This window comes from Notothenia rossii (genome assembly GCF_949606895.1).
Source record: "Notothenia rossii genome assembly, chromosome: 4".
In the NCBI taxonomy this organism is placed as follows: domain Eukaryota; kingdom Metazoa; phylum Chordata; class Actinopteri; order Perciformes; family Nototheniidae; genus Notothenia; species Notothenia rossii.
The window spans coordinates 60,100,370-60,114,749 of NC_136902.1; the positions used below are offsets into that span (position 1 = coordinate 60,100,370).

Consider the following 14,380-nt stretch of genomic DNA (forward strand, 5'->3'; position numbering starts at 1 on the left):
GGCGACCCAGGAAAAAAGTATATGATAAACATCAATATTTTAGCATCTGACTGTTACTCATGCTGTCAATTTTGACTTCAGTCAACCACATGGACTCAGCTGAATTGCAAGGAATATCACATTTCATTATGATCTCAAAGGACTCCTTGGGTCCAGAGTTGAGCCTTGTCTCCTTATTACTAATCATTTGACAGTAGCTGCTCACCGCTCAGGAGAGTTTGAGATTAACAGGAGAGTACTGTGATGGTCCAGCTAAAGACAGAAAATCAGAGAGTGAAGATTACAAAAAAATCATAATTTCCATCCCTGAAGGGATTTATGAACTTGTAAATGTTTTGTAGGAATTAAGGCGAGAAACTACAATTTTTTTTAACTTAAAGATATCAGCTAGACATTTCTCCAGTTAATTACTTACAATAAGAAAATTGTTTTCTGAAATGCATGTTTAAATACGCAAATGAGCCATAATCTAATTAAATGTGTGCATATTTTAATACATTTCAGGAACACAAATCTGAACATTGGATAAAGCCAGGTTCAAAATTCTTGTTTCATTTTGTTGTCATATTAGCATCTAAAGTTTTAACAGAAGGAATTTTGGATATCTCTTTTTATCACTCCATATATCTGAAAATACTGTCAACAGCCGTAAAATATCAATTTTCGCCATGTTTTTAGGAATAAAATGTTATATCCTTCAGGATATGAATGATCGATGAACAAACCCTTCAGTAAAAACCTTCAGAATATTGATAGGAATAAGACTGGAAGGTTTGGTGTATGTAAGTGCTACTGAAGTGGACATTTCTCACTCAGAATATGAGAAAAAACTCATTTTGAGAAAACGACCTTTAAAGATTGCTGTGTGGCGCCAGCTAAACCCTCCTGTTCTTTGGATGACAGCTTGCGCCTCGACGCACTCCGTGAAGGTATTTCATGTTTGGGGTCATTCGTTTTTTGTCTAACCTTGCTTCGTTTGTTGTCGTCTTCTCTTTGAACGGTTTTTTCGCAGTTTTTTTTGCCATTTTGAGATTTTAATTTCCAGCGGAAAGCTAAACCAGGAAGTGTGCACACCACAATTTAGGAGAAGTCTAAAGACGCAAATAGACAAACTATAGTAAAAATAAACACCTAAATGTGTATTTTGTACGTTTTCCTTCCAAAGGCCTGAAAGAAAACATGTTATGGAATCAAAATAGCACAAAATCTCAAAATTGACCGGTGCATGAAAAACGAAACACTCATCCTAATGCTATATATATATATATATATATATATATATATATATAGCATTAGGACTCACTAATGTCCTAACTCACTCTCAAGCGCCTAGATGTCAAGAGAGGTGGTGAAGTGATAATTATTTATCGAGCAGTATACTCTTTCACATTGAATCATAACAAGTCATACTGAATGTAAATACAACTGACTCTAAAGTAAGTCCCAGTCTGTGATATTGGACATTTTGAAGACTCAAAGTCCCAAGCAGTAGGTAGAATATTAGCTAGTCTATGTAATGTGCACAGAAAATAAATAGTTAACTGAATACTGGGATGGAAATTGCCTATAAGCACTCAGTAAAACATAAACAAACACAAAAAGCTTCTGAATGATAAGAAGTATAATTAAAACATAATGCACATTACTATTTTGAGAGAGAGTACCTTAAAGAACTACTTAAAGAAAAATAATCTCTTATCGAACTGAGGCTCCAGTAAAAAACACTGACTGCGTCTCTACATGGACATCTGTAAGCCGTTTATGAGTATTATCCCGGCTATGATCATATTGTGAATATGGTGTTTACCTGTTCCATGTTTACATGATAAATACTAGTAACCTGACATTTTGATGCCTTTTCTCATCTAAACTATTCAGTATTTGTATCTCTCTATCATGACATAAAGACAAAACTCCTCTCAAGAAGTGAGACGCTTTTGTTGCCGCCGCCGCCGCCATCACTGTTAACTGATTAACTGCTACCAGCTGAAGACTTACTTTCCTCTTCTTTGAAAAAATTGTTTTTATGTCCATGTTGTCTGGGGGAGAAAACATATCAAACCAAGAGATCGTCAGCTTTGATTTTTGCTGTATTAACAATGTCCTGAACATTTGGTGTGTGTGCCTTATCTCTGCTACCGGCATCGCTTCATACAACAAATCTGAGCTGTCCAACTATGGCAAAACTCCTTGAACCAACACACTCTCACTCCATAATCGTCCAGGAGCGATGCTTGGTCAGGGTCCCGTGGCGTGCAGTTGTGACGCTCCTAGGCTCCTTCGGCTTCATAAAGGGACGCAAATAGCTTTCAACTGATTGCAATGTATTCCCATCTGCGGCGGGATTTGACGCTCATGGAAGCACGTCATTTGTTTGTGTCGGCTGCCCTTAAAAGCAATGTGAGCGTCCATTCCCATTGGATAACGGAGAATTGTACACCCGGAAGTAAGTATTCCCCTTACTGTCGATTGATTTTACAGTGATATCTGCACTACTCATCGACTAAAAAACACCAGATTATCCTTGTTAATTACACAACATTGATTGGTTTAAATTGTGTGCAATGCTTTTGTATTTTTCCCCTTCGATTCGGAGAAACAAATATTTTTTCGGAGTAAAGGATGGCAGAACACACACTACCCAGAATCCCCAGCTATCGTTTAGGACTACACCATGTGTTCTGTTTGACAAACCCCGTGATTAGTTCTCAAGCTCTGTGATTGGTTGACCTCAAACTGCATTCCATATGAAAAAAAACGTTTCGTAAAAGATACAATCATACTTTATTCAGCAGTGGTTGCTTTACTCTTTGAAAGTCATCACATGAATGCATTGTAATAAATGGTTCGGCTGCATTAAATAGATTACGCATCTGTCGTAGTTCTTTATTTATCTACAGAGATCGGGCTCAGAATAGACCGGAAACTATTCTTTTACCGTTCAGTTTGAATTTCACAATAAAGTTAGTAGTAATATTTTGTTTTGATATTATTGTTTTTAGGAGCTGTTTAAATGAAAACAGATTAGTGACATTTCGCCGACAACTGCGCCGAGCACTTGACTTTATGCAGGTAGCCAGTCAGTGGGACATTGTGGGAAAAGTCAGCACACTCAGCACGGATAGTGCGCGCAACATGATTGCAGCGTCCAGGCAGCTCCCGTTCGAGCATATGCCTTGAGCTGCGCATCTCTCTCTCTCTCTCTCTCTCTCTCTCTCTCTCTCTCTCTCTCTCTCTCTCTCTCTCTCTCTCTCTCTCTCTCTCTCTCTCTCTCTCTCTCTCTCTCTCTCTCGGGCTAGCCAGTGTGTATGACAGATGGAGAAGACTTCTAATGCTTTTAGCTTGAGTTGAATGATAATTTAAGTAAGAGCTTTTGCTATCTTTAATATCAGAAATGAATTACCCACACAGCTTCAAATTATTTCTCATATTAGGCTAGAGTCATTTGTGGATTTGAATAATGTTCTAATTGAGATTCACACTAGGAGATTTTTTAATAGCAGTTATATTTCTAAGTGAATGAATTAAAGGGTAATTCCAGTTTATATTTATGGTGGCTGGGAAATCAAAGTGCTGCAACTGGAGCACCAGAAAATAACAATACTTTGATAGCTCGTACACAGTATTAAGAATCAAACAGCTAGTTGGCAGTTTAATTTGGCCGTGAGCAAAACCGGTTTTATGCCAATCTGTAGAAAATGTTTATTTCTGTTGTAAAGTTACTTGTATAAAAATTGGGGTCTATGAAGATTGACTTCCTTTTGGATCCCAAATAGGCCATTCAATGAACTGCAGATTTTGGCTAACATCGTCTTTGCTTGTTCGCGCGGAGGTAGCTCATTTGTAGGAACTTCTGGATCCCTTACAGTATAAGATTAGCTATATTTATCTTCTTACATGTCAAAAAATACATTATTAAAGCCTTACATTGACAGTTCTGAAAGGCTGAATGATAACCTAGATTTTCAAGAATGCACATATCTCTAGGCGAGTATGGCTAAATAAAAATGTGCAGTAAAGACTAGAACACATTTTTCTTTGCATAACAACTCTACGGGGTTGAATCTTTATGTGATTCACACTTTTCAAGAATACTAAGGCCTTAATCTGGGCATTATTAGCGTAGTTGAAGCTTTAAATGACAGGTCCTTTAGAGGTTGCTAGCTTCATTGCGTCACCCGTGCCTGATACAATTTCGAAGACGTTTCCCACTTTTAGATTAGCCGAAAGACAATGGTTCAACTCCTTTTTAGAGCACACAATGGTCCTTTAGAAAAATATGGCAGATATGGAGACTACATCCATTTTTTATTGAAAAAAGAGGGACTTTTGTTTTACTAATACCGTAGCGTTTCGGAAAATGGTGTTGTCGAAACAATGGCATGGCACAGAGAGAAAGGAGTTTATGGGGAAACTTAATTGAGCACGTACATGGTTTATTTACACACACAGAACCACACAAACTGAAGCACGATTATTGCTTCTCTACGGTACATGTTGTAAGCCAGATAATGCAGCACCTCATTAGAGTGTGTGTTTGATTTCATAGTGTTTGTAGGACTCACAGTGGTCAGACATCTCTGGGAGATTACGGTACATATTGCAGGTCTAGTGGCTTGTGAAAAACAACTCTGTTATTACAGGCATCCCTCACAGGTCCTCAGGGAGCAGTGGGAAGAAATAAAAGCGGAAAAACATAATCATGATGTTGCTGCAGTTGATGAGCCACCACTTGGGATGTATGAGCGTCCCTGAAACAGGAAACCACAAGGTAGAGATGTGGCTTTAATATACATCCAGACCTTGGACGATAGTTAAACCATGATTTATGTCACTTATCAGTTAATCCAAACGTTAGGCAGAGGGAATGCAATGCTGCCAACTCTCGTGCTTTTCATGTGAGATTTACCTATAACACGGTGCACATGCTCTCAGGCAACACCTCAATTTTCCAGCCTGCCCTCCTACAAAAAACGACCAAATAGGTTGATTGTCCAGCAGCTTATTACGACCCATAGTCACGTTTTAAAATGTAGCACCTCTAGTGTTCGTGTAAGAAACAACATGCTTGCAAATGCTCCGGAGGGTCGTTTATTCACAAATAACCCTCTCGGGAAAATCCTAAATTGTAAGAGAGTTTGGCCATTAAAATGCTTTTTGATTAGATTTCTAGCGAGAAGTGTATATTGTGCTTTTAAAATCTACGTCCAGTGGATGTGTAGGATCTATAGTTTGATAGATATTACGAAGATGATTTGAGGTCCCGCCAGGAGAACGCGTACTAAATCTTTAGGCAGCGTCCATGTAAAGTTGGCGTCAACCCTCACAGGGTGAAAACAGTATTTCCGGTCTAGAAGTTTTAATAATAAAACCGGATATATTCCCCACAATGTCAAATGATTACACAATGATATCTGCATTACTCATCCACTAAAAAACATCAGTTTATCCTTGTTAATTACACAATATTGATTGGTTTAAATTGTGTACAATGCTTTTGTGTTTTTAACCTTCGATTTGGAGAAACAAATAGTTTTTTCGGAATTTAGACACTACATACCCAGAATCCTCAGCTATCGTTTGGGACTACAACCTCCACTTTCCTTTACAAACCCCGTGATTAGTCCTCAAGCTCTGTGATTGGATGTTGGAGTGGCAGTGCGACAAGGTTACGCCCAGTGTCAAACAGCTCTTTGAAATGGAATGTAACCACGGCAGACTATCCAAAACTGGATTTGAATGGGTCCAGCCCAGCTCCCCCCCTCCCCCCCAGAACTACACATGCTGGCTATCGTGTTTCGCAACTTATTCTATGGCACGTCTCTACTGGGAATTGTAGTTTTAAAAGACGTTTTCGTATTTCCCATAATTAGAAATTACCAGTATTAAACTGTGTACACCCCTGGAGGTTTAAGGGATACAAAACACATTGGTGTTATCAAATTTAAAACCATATCATTAATAAATGGGTGGAAATTGCTTGTGCCCATAATGGGCAGCATAAATATATATACCCACATGCCAGCTAAGGTCAGAAGAGCTTTATTTAACAGCTGGTCTTATGTCTGTGACCCCGCCTGTTGTTCATTGATAAGCCTGAAACATGCACTTGTCAAGGTTCAGAGGCACATTTTGCAAATATCGCAGTCGCCATCGATCATCCTAAGATAAGATAAGATATACTTTATTGATCCCAAGTTGGGAAATGTTTTTGTTACAGCAGCATACAGCATGTTACAGAGGTTCATCTGGTATTTTTAGTCCACTACATTTCTTTTAGTTACTTTGCAGATTCTGATTAATGATGTGAAATATAAACAACCCTTAAATCAGACTTTAGTTACACCTGAGTCAAATTCAGGGAAGGTGATTGTCAGGTGCCAAAATAAACTATGCAATATATTAGACGTTAAGTACTTTGTCAGACTTAATATTTATCTGTTGATACCCCCAAAGTTTTGTTCCTAGACCTTAACTTAAAGTATTCTTTAATGTTTAAATAAAGCCTTATTAGTTTGTCTGTTTTGCACCTCCTCCTGTTAATATCTTTGGACGTCCTCCACTAGCTGTTTTATTCTAGAGATCACTACAGTATCTTCTTGATATTGTCTATTACAGGGGTTTTCAAAGTGTGGGTAGGTGAGCCTCCCCTCAGAGAACATAAGAACAGCCGCGCCCCCCCCTCCCAATTATTATTGCTGTTATTATTATTATTATTATTGTTGTTGTTGCTATAATGCAGGGGTATTCAATTGCATTTCAAAGAGGTCCAGTAAGAGAAAATGTAATTAAATGCCCTTTTTTGCTGTCTACCTTCCGCCATTTGAAATTACTCCGACTGTTTCTCTCCTCTTGTCTCGTCTCCGTTTGTTTGAATCTATCGTGCTGACTGCACCGATTTGATTGGCTGAGTAGCGTCACCTCCTTAAAACATTAAACAATAACTTTTTTAAACCTTTTTATTTTTATGTTTTAAAAATATTGTATAAAACTCCCCCACTACTTGGACTATTCCTTGCACCCCTCTAGAATAAGCCCGAATGGTCTCAACAATATTGCATCAGTAACGTGCACTTGTTATTATAACAAGATCGCAAGGACACTGGTAGCGATCGGAAAATCGAGTGTTGTTCAGTTTGTGTGTTGTGGAACATGCGTGTCCGTGCATGAAAATATACCACACGCCCAATTACAATTGCATGTTCAATTCACTACCCTGGAAGTTAATACAGTTGTTAAAGTTAGAACAGCCTGTGGACAGCCGTTCTTCCTTGCATGTCAGTCGCCGACACCTTCTTACAGAGGACAGGCACATCTAGCTGCAGCACGACCCGTATATTTCCGCACGCCGTGTTCTCAAGACATATTTTTTTTAACATTTTCAACATGGTGGATAAATCCTTATATGCTCCCGGTAACACACTGAACGTCAACTTTGCCTCCTTATTACACTCACCGCTACTTTAGTGGGAACAATGAGTCTGCGTCTTTGATGCACACAGGAATAAACGCAGATCATCCTCTGGCTGCAGCCTTGACCGGTACTTGCTTTTGATCAAAGTCAATGCGGAAAACCTGCACTCACACAGGTAGGTGGAGGTGAAGGGAATGAGCACTTTTACAGCCTTTTTGGCGAGGTGGGGGAACTCGGTCTCCACAGACAGCCACAAGTGGGCAAGTGTCACTTTACTCGTCTTTTTCTCGTTCTTTTGTGTCTCACGCTGCGCCTCCCCTGAAGCTCTCTGGCGCCCCCCAGGGGAGGCGCGCCTCACACTTTGAAAACCGCTGGTCTATTATATATATATTTCTATCATTGACCTTCTACTTTCCCCCAATTTTGTATGTAGGCTACTCTTAATATTTAAATGTTTTCATCAAATTAATGAATCCAATCTACGATTTGGATCAAATAAAAGTCAGCCGAATTAGGGTTGACACTACAAAGAGATGTATTGTGTGAAAAGAAATGGAAGATGTTGTTTAATTGCTGATATATTTAAGATCCACATCACGTATTCAGCTTCGGCTGCAGTTCGTCCAAAGGTGTTCTAATCAAGGCTCTATAAATGAAGAACTACGGCAGATATGTAATATTTAATGCAGCCGAACCGTGTATTACAATGCCGTTATGTGATGACTTCCAAAGAGAAAAGCAAGCACACTCAGAATAAAGTATTATTTAATTTTTTTTAAATGTTTTCGGATTTCTTATCACATAAACACCATATCCCAACGTGCATTGCGGCTAAAACATCCAATCACCAAGCTTGAACGGTAGCTGAGGATTATGGGTAGGTGGATGTTTTAGCCTATCAAGACCTCTGAAAAAAGAAATGTGTCTCAGAATCGAAAGGGAAAAACCTATGGGAAAAACACAATTTAAACCAATTCATGTTGTGTAATTAACAAGGATGAACTGATGTTTTTAGTGGATGAGTACTGCAGATATAGCTTTGAAATAATTTGACAGTGGGGGGAATCCGGTTTTATTATGAAAACTTCGATACCGGAAATACTGTTTTCACCCCGTGAGTGTTGACGCTAACTTTAAATGGACACTGACGTTACACGTTCTCCTGGCGAGACCTCAAATCAACTTCGTAATATCTATCAAACTTTAGATCTACACTGGACGTGGATTCTGAAAGTACAATATATACGTCTCGCTAGAAATTTAATCAAAAAGCATTTTAATGGCAGACTATCCCACAATTTAGGATTTGTTGCAATTTTCTCATGCAGAGAAAAACTAATTTCTTTTTTTAATCTTATGTTAAATAATGAACGAGAACCCCTAGTGCTTATGTGCTCATCTAACATGCATTTAAAATCAATATTATGATCATTATTTGTATTATTATAAGTATCTTCATAACCTATTTTAAATATATCTTGACAACAAGACAAAAAGACACAGGATGAATATAGGGATCTTCCTAAGGGTTACTTAGAGATGTAACTTAGATACAAATGAGCACAGAATAATTCAAATATGAGTGGCTTCTCTCATAAGATAAGTAAGAAAGAGTAACAAATAAGCAACTTTTTTTTTCTTATGAAGGTAGATATGGTGCAAAATGCGAGAGCGTGTAAAACCTGATGTGAGCACTGGCAGAAAACAATTCTGAGCTTGTGTGCATACATTTACATTTGTATAAAATATCCATGTAACTGTGAACCAAATGTACACTTGTATAAAATATCCACGTAACTGTGAACCAAATTTGAAGTCACAGAAGAAAAAAAAAAGTTTTGTAGAAAAAAAATGAACTTAGTGATGAAATATTCACTTGCAGAAAAATACATATCTTTTTAAATATATTTTCCATTAAAACTGCAACTTGGTTATTACAACCTCTCAAATCAGTCATTACAACTTGACGAATCTGCTCTGTGGCAGTATAAATCGACGAATCTGCGGTCTTGACTTTTGCTGCACTTCTTGCGATAAATGTGTCGCAAAAGTAATTTTCACCTGTAGATCAGCTGTAGATGTGGGAGGAGGGAGGGGGGTTGGAGCGAAGGGGCGGAGCTATCAGAACGACGAGCCTTGACTGCGGGGCTAACGGTTGTGTTGCTACCAGTCCGCTGACATGGCGTGTCAATCAACGGTAAGTTTTGCCCATTACTTGCCCAATATTACTTTGAATATTATTATTGTGATTGAGGATTAAATCCGCTTTGAAGACCACCGTTTTATATTGTGCAGTTTAGCGGCAAAATAACGTCAGTTAGCCAGCTAACGCTAGCTTTGTTGAGTTTATGCTAGCTAAACAAGTAGTGGTTGTAGTCTACAGCAGTAATTAATATATTATAGCCTACTGCTTTGGCACTAACGGTGGTGTTTTTAAAGCCTTTGTAAATTATCCATGCTATTTTCTATTTAGCTAACGTCCAAGTAGTGTATGTGAAATCAACCTCACAATAAGATGTGTGTATATTACAATTATTAATATCATATTTCAAGATGATTACTTAGATATTACAATATGGTTGGTTGAGCTGGAGTTCATTATTGAGCTTACTCGTTAACGTCAGTCATATCTGAAGAACAAACCCAAACCTTGTTGTTTTTATTAATTGCATTACCAAATGGGTATCAAATAAACAGTAAGCATTGGTAACACAACTTCCAAAGTTACAGTAAAATAAAAAGGATCCTGACTCGGACAATACACAATCCAACATGTTCAACAGAAGAGAATCAGTTATATTGTTTGTACACATGGTACTTTACATATATATCTGTTTGTTTAAGGTGTCCAGGTGATGCAGACAGGCTGGACCAGAGAGTGAGAGACAGAACTGGACTCCTCACAGCAGTGAACTTCAGCACAGGTACAAATACTATTTTTTCATACTGTACAAAGAATCAAGAAAGATATTGGTTTAAATAAATGAAGTATTGACTTTAATACACTGATATACATTCCATCAAACAATACTAGATCACCTACACATCAGTTAAGTTGAGGGTTTTTTCCATGCAAAAAGTTACATTTAGATGTTAGCAAGCAATATGATTTTGTCAGCTTTCTAATTTAATGTATTGAAGGCAAAGATATTTAACACAGTGAGAACTGCTACTATTTATCTCTCAATATTGTCTGTAAAAACGTGGTAAAAGTTATTCTCTCAGTGAGACAACAGAGCAGCGACGTGCGGTCAGGGGAGGCAGGGGAGGCAGAGCCTCACCTGTCATACTCCAATGTAACGGAAAAACAACTAAAGAAAAACTAAATAATAATAATAATAATAAAATGTCTCCACTGATCTATGATGTAAGTGTGATCAAAGTATGATTCCAACGGGCACTAAGCGTATGCCTGTTACCATCTCAATGTAGGTCACCAATGTAATGTTTGTAGATCCCTTTATTACATTTATCCTGGCCATCCATAGTCTCTAAATAACTTATTTAACGTATATGATATTTAGGCTCGCTGGTCTCATCATACAACGGCAATGAAAAAAGCACCAGGGGAGGCAGCCATAACCTCTGCCGCACTGAAGGGGGCGCACATGAGCCCACAGGTTCTTGTTGCTACTGTTATTCTACGCAGAGACGGTAGACACAAACAACAAGCTAGACTTTTCAAATTACAGGAAGATAAGGAGGATTTTTACAAAAAAGTAATAGAGATTGTTGTCCAGAAGGAGACCATGGACTTCATCTACAAGTCAAGGTAAGACCACAATTGTAATGAAAATGGGATCTTACTAAGAAAGAACAATCCAATATTTAGATGTTGGGTATCCTTTTGTTGAACGGTCTGTTTAAAATGAATCGAAGCATCAGACTAAAAAAGCTTTTGAAAATAGCAGAATATTTCGATTAAGGTCAAAATATAATATTTGTAAATCTGACTCTGAAAGAGTCAGTGCCTCACCAGCCATGAACCTCACCGCACGTCACTGCAACAGAGCAAGCTTCTACAGTTGCACTACGTTTTGTAACAGTTAAATATTATTTTAGATAATAAAATATATTTCAATGTTGATGAATTTTCATACTGTTCGTTCATAATCTGAATACAATTACAAAATAATTATATCTACAGCCCCTAAACACACAAACACACCGCTTTCATAAATAACACACTTGTTCTGCAATAATATGTTTTATGTTTCCTGTCATTTTCGTTAGGAAAGGACATGCCTGAAAGACATCCCCTCTTTCTCTGAGGGTTATGGCTAGAAAGGATCCGTCTTGTGTAAAACTCTCGCGAGAGTTTGGCTGAATGTCACGTGGCTGAATGTTTACGTTTGGCAGGCAGCCTTTCAGTTACGATCGTTAACATCAGTTGGCCACAGCAAATGATGATGAGAAGCTAAACTATCTATTAATTATGTCAATGACAGGGAGTGTGATTGTTGAAATAGGGTGTTAGCGGTCTTGCTGGTGTTCAAAGAAGAATGACAACACTGTGGATCACCAACACTATGGTTTATTTTTTATTCACAGGCAAGTCAACGTTGTCACAGTAAAAGTCCCAAGATAGCTCCTGGTGCAATAAAATGTTCCCTTGCAGTGTTTTACTATTAAGTCTGATGTTTCTCTATTAATATTGCTGCGTTAATGTGTATGTTGCATCATGTTACTGCTGTAGATGTGTTTCCGAGCCGCTCCAATTACAACGAGAGTTACAACAAGAACGTGACGTCATATTTACACTAGACGGATTCTTTCTAGCCATAACCTTCTCTGAGGGTTAAGAAGAACATCCAAGAGGAAAATTAAAAGCTGATTTTATGAGATTTTAAGAACAGTACAGGACATTCTCTAAGAAACTGCTTTTATTGTGAAAACAGATCTGCACACCGCATATTTTTGTAGCCTATCAGGACCATCATTTGTTTGTGACGCTGCCTGCACCTCAGAGAAGGGGTGGTTATAGTCAGACTTATAAAGTGTGGCGAAAAACATAGTCAGCTGATGGAATGCATCTATTTCCACATCTACACTCCATCAGCTGATTATTTCTATTTGCCTCACTTTATGAGCTTCACATCACTTGTGCCTTCTACCACAGAGTTTGCAACGTCACAAATAAATGGGGCCAATCTTCAGTCAGATGTGAATGTGTAATCTATTTTCAGTAAGAATAATGGACAAAAGGAGTGCAAATACAATTTATTGAAATGTGAACCTAAAGTTAATCAAAAATGTTTTAAGTAAAAAGCACATATGGACAGAAGGTGTAAACCTATTAAATGTATAAGTAAACACATTTAGTCAAATAAAGTGACAGACTAGGCATGTGCAGTTGGTATCAGCTTTGCCCAGCATGGGCTCCTCCATCAGGCCTGGTCCTCCTCGCTGATGAAAGACCCTCAGTCCTCTCCAAACCAACAGACAGGACGTCCATCTCACAGAGGTTTCTCCCTGAAGTCTCTGCAGCTCTATGGACACCACGCTGTCTCAATCCGTCCACAATGAACATGAGGGGAAAAAATAATAAGCAAATAATAAATGCTTTAGACAATAAGAAACATAAAGTTGACTGTTGAGTTGCTCAGTTTTTTTAGATTTTCAATACTATTACTGTATAACTAATATATAAGAGGCACCTTGGAATAAAGATTGGTCTTTAAATACATGTTGTCTCTTGAATTGTTTGTCTAAAGTCAAGGATCTAGAACTGGTACTTAGTTTTAATGATACAGTCTGGTTATTATGCTGTTTGGAGGAGGCCTCACAGGTAAGAGTACTAACTAGCTACCATCACATGTACCTTAGCTTGACTTAAATGTATTAAACGTATAATTAAGTGATGGCAAAATATAAATAACTCATGTAATGCAAACATATTAATATGTGTTTGATTCCAGAGTTGAATTTAGCACAATTGCATACAAACGTCAAGGGATTCTAAGATTCTGAAGTCTTCGTTCTAAATAGAAAATAGCATGGATAATTTACAAAGGCTTTAAAAACACAGCGGGAGCCCAAGACAATTATAAAACGTGTCATTATTTCAGTGCAGTTCAATTGGTTTTATTTTCATAAACGGTTATCAACCGTTAGTGCCAAAGCAGTAGGCTACAATATATTAATTACTGCTGTAGATTACAACCACTACTTGTTCAGCTAGCATAAACTCAACAAAGCTAGCGTTAGCTGGCTAACTGACGTTATTTTGCCGCTAAACTGCACAATATAAAACGGTGGTCTTCAAAGCGGATTTAATCCTCAATCACAATAATAATATTCAAAGTAATACTGGGCAAGTAATGGACAAAATGTACCGTTGATTGACGCGCCATGTCAGCGGACTGGTAGCAACACAACCGTTAGCCCCGCAGTCAAGCCTCGTCGTTCTGATAGCTCCGCCCCTTCGCTCCAACCGCCCTCCCTCCTCCCACATCTACAGCTGATCTACAGGTGAAAATTACTTTTGCGACACATTTATCGCAAGAAGTGTAGCAAAGTCAAGACCGCAGATTTGTCGATTTATACTGCCACAGAGCAGATTCGTCAAGTTGTAATGTCTGATTTGAGAGGTTGTAATAACCAAGTTGCAGTTTTAATGGAAAATATATTTTAAAAATATGTATTTTTCTGCAAGTGAATATTTCATCACTAAGTTTGTTTTTTTCCTACAAGCTACAAACCTTTTTTTTTTCTTCTGTGACTTCAAATTTGGTTCACAGTTACGTGGATATTTTATACAAGTGTAAATGTATGCACACAAACTCAGAATTTTTTTCTGCAAGTGCTCACATCAGGTTTTACACGCTCTCGCATTTTGCACCATATCTACCTTCATAAGAGGGATTACCTCAATATGGTTACTAACATGGTGATAGATAGCCGGCCATCTTCATGCTAAAAGCATTATCAGTGTTAACCCATGGATATATTAAAACCCCAGCCCAG

The 14,380-nt window shown here is 38.0% G+C and overlaps 2 long non-coding RNA genes across 3 annotated transcripts; one reads left to right on the top strand and one right to left on the bottom strand.

Annotated features, from left to right (window-relative positions):
• The first annotated feature begins 9,550 nt into the window (after positions 1-9,550).
• LOC307034769 lies at positions 9,551-12,411 on the top strand. Of its 2 annotated transcripts, XR_013806991.1 has the most exons (3): positions 9,557-9,611; positions 10,259-10,338; positions 11,648-12,411. It is a non-coding gene; the product is annotated as an uncharacterized lncRNA (long non-coding RNA). The 2 variants fall into 2 exon arrangements; XR_013806990.1 differs by having other exon boundaries at positions 9,551-9,611; positions 10,259-12,411.
• A 208-nt stretch (positions 12,412-12,619) lies between these two features.
• LOC307034770 lies at positions 12,620-13,838 on the bottom strand. Its single transcript, XR_013806992.1, has 2 exons — positions 13,750-13,838; positions 12,620-12,917 (listed from the first exon to the last, which is right to left on the bottom strand). It is a non-coding gene; the product is annotated as an uncharacterized lncRNA (long non-coding RNA).
• Positions 13,839-14,380: the final 542 nt, after the last annotated feature.